The 3,128-nt window shown below is 40.0% G+C and overlaps 1 long non-coding RNA gene across 1 annotated transcript; it reads left to right on the top strand.

Moving 5' to 3' along the window:
* Positions 1-1,489: 1,489 nt before the first annotated feature.
* On the top strand, positions 1,490-2,838 carry LOC139130435 (uncharacterized). Its single transcript, XR_011551855.1, has 3 exons — positions 1,490-1,838; positions 2,162-2,335; positions 2,761-2,838. It is a non-coding gene; the product is annotated as an uncharacterized lncRNA (long non-coding RNA).
* Positions 2,839-3,128: the final 290 nt, after the last annotated feature.

The raw sequence follows: 3,128 nt of genomic DNA on the forward strand, positions 1-3,128 counted from the left end.
GGGGCTGCAGTGACGTGGACTTTCTTCTTGTGGGGCCGACACACCTTCAAGACATGTCACTGTTCGCAGGGGCTACAGTGACGTGGACTTTCTTCTTTTTGGGCCGACACAAGGTGTGTCAAGGCAAGATTAAATAAGTTACCTATGTAGGTGAATTCTTTGTTAGATTGTTAATTGGTCACCCATTTTGTGGCCCACTTTATGTATTTCACAGTTATCAGCATGTTAATCATTGTAAGGAAATTTGTTTGTGTGTCAGTTTATTGGTCACCAATTTTGTGGCCTAATTGATGTATCTCATCTTTGCAACTTTAATTTTATCACAAGTGTAAGTAGGTTAGTTATTGTAAGGTCACACGTTTTGTATTATGTTTGCGTGTCATCAATTAGTGGCCTGTTTGATGTATTTTACAGTTACAGTTTCTCATTAAATGGTCACCCATTTGGTGGCCCATTTCTCCCACAAAGACACAAGTTGGGTATTCCTTAATTTTGCTGGTGTAGTGTGGCCGGGGCACGGCATCACTACAGTGATGTGGGGCTTGTCCAGCATTGACAGCATTTGCAGGGGATAAAAGAAGTTACAAAAGTAAGGAATTTTATCTCCTGCAAACGTTCATACAGCGCCTCCTGTGGCGGGGGTCAAGAGGTCATCGTGTGGGTTTGTACCATCCTCTTTTGCCGTGAGACATCCTCCAGGCAAGACTGCCATTTCGGCAGCTGGACCTCATCTGAACTTTAACAACGCCCTCCTCCTCCCCTTTCCACCACATTTTACCCTGTATGGATTTGTGTTTGGGCCCCACAAGATTGGGGCAAGATTAAATGAGTTACCTATGTAGGTGAATTCTTTGTTAGACTGTTAATTGGTCACCCATTTTGTGGCCCACTTTATGTATTTCACAGTTATCAGCATGTTAATCATTGTAAGGAAATTTGTTTGTGTGTCAGTTTATTGGTCACCAATTTTGTGGCCTAATTGATGTATCTCATCTTTGGAACTTTAATTTTATCACAAGTGTAAGTAGGTTAGTTATTGTAAGGTCACACGTTTTGTATTATGTTTGCGTGTCATCAATTAGTGGCCTGTTTGATGTATTTTACAGTTACAGTTTCTCATTAAATGGTCACCCATTTGGTGGCCCATTTCTCCCACAAAGACATGAGTTGGTAGACTTGGTTCAAGTCGGTGAATTTTAAAAAAATAAAAGCATTTATGATCGTTTCTCTTGTGTCTCTCCTATTTCGTACAAACCTATAAGGAATTTGGCAGCTCACGCCAGGTTTTCCCAGCGATTGAATGCATCACGTTTGAGTCTGCGCAGTAGTGAGTTAGTTTCTGCGGGATTCAAACTCCGCTGTATAGCGTTCACTCCACTCATCGCGTCCACTCACGCGCGTTTCACATGAAAGCAGAATACAAATCATTGCGTTCACTCCACTCAAACATTCACAAATCACAGACTTGAACCAAGTCTAATGAGTTGGGTATTCCTTAATTTTGCTGGTGTTGTAGCTGGCCGGGGCACGGCATCACTGCCAGTGATGTGGGGCCTTGTCCAGCATTGACAGCATTTGCAGGGGATAAAAATAATTATGAAGAACGGATTTTTCTTGATACACAGAAGAAATAAGAATGTGTTTTGCAAGTAACAGATCTTTATTAGCCATCATTATTCTGTGATAGTTTAATTGACATTTGCTCCATAACGTTTTACATAATTATATCGTTCTCGTTTAAGTCTGTAGAGAGGCTTGAAAGAAGTGTGTGAATCAAATTGTGCCTCAAAGTGCATGTCTTACCCATAGAAGTGGTAAAATTTCCCACGCCGGAGCAGGTAAGCAGGAGCGAAGTAGAACTATAGTGGCCCGTATTTACAATATTGGGTGTTTTATAACGTTTAAAAGAATGACAGTGCATATCCTTTAAAATGTAGTTTAGACACACTGAATAACAAAATCAATGCCCCTTTAAATTTCGACGTTCACATTGTGTTGTCTCACGTCGACGACCTTCGTAAACACACGCTTCATTGGGATAATGCTATGCCACTCATTTCATTTTTTCAAAGTGCTGTAGCTCTTATTTCCACCCTTTCCATAATAACTTTATCCATTCTTCTGTAAACTTTCTTTTTTGGATATGCCGACATATTTGTAGCATTACTAGGGAAGCAGATTGATATATGCCTCGGATGGAGTAAGACCTCCGCTAGAACCCTCTCAGTAGATTTCACAGAACCTTTTGTGAGGTCCGACTCTGAAGTCCGATTACTGGTCAAATCTGGAAATCCAAACAATTTTGATCCAAACAACATCAGGGGAAAGACAATCGGTAAGTTACAAGAGTCATGTACCTTTCCAGTGAGGACATAGTTTGTCTTTGGACAGCTTAGAAGTTTTAATTGAAAATTGACTACCTGAATCGATCGTTAAAAACCGGAAACTCGCCATATTAGTATCGGCTTGGTTTGCAAAAACAGCCGTGAAAAAGCTCTTTGTCGAATAGGTGAACTATAATAGTAATATTTCATTTTCTTGAAACCTAGCAAATAAAAGGAAGTGATGTTGCAAGGTCCAAGGAACAAAAGAAATTAGTGATTGTAACGAGGACATCTTTCTCCAAGCATTCCTAAAACAGTGCCCTGCCATGGCGATAATAAATCGTGTCACATAAAGAGATCTACCATTTAGGTAACCATTTTCCACTTTTAAGCTCCGTATTATAATATTCCATTGTGTGATAATTTACACTTGTAGGTTTTGAAGATGGAATTGTCACGGATAAGATCTGTCTACTACATGCCAGAGATCGAATCGTTGGAGTTGATACCACGCACGGCACCAAGAGGTGTACAAGGAAAACTTTAAATTCCTGTTGGACGACGTCAGACACGACAGGGTAAATAAGAAAACACAAAGTAAATCAAAGACATAAAGAAGGTTTGCAGGTGGAAGACGGCACAGGACTGAAAGGAAATGCACGAGCACAAAAAGAGACACAAAAGGGAGGAATAAGACTTACTGACATGTCGATAGTCAAACACATTAGAGAAACAACGTAAATTTCATCATTGACTTCAAATCTCAAGAAATCTTATAATTTTTGCAGGGATAATAAGATGGTG

Source organism: Ptychodera flava, chromosome 4 (genome assembly GCF_041260155.1).
Source record: "Ptychodera flava strain L36383 chromosome 4, AS_Pfla_20210202, whole genome shotgun sequence".
Classification (NCBI taxonomy): Eukaryota; Metazoa; Hemichordata; class Enteropneusta; family Ptychoderidae; genus Ptychodera; species Ptychodera flava.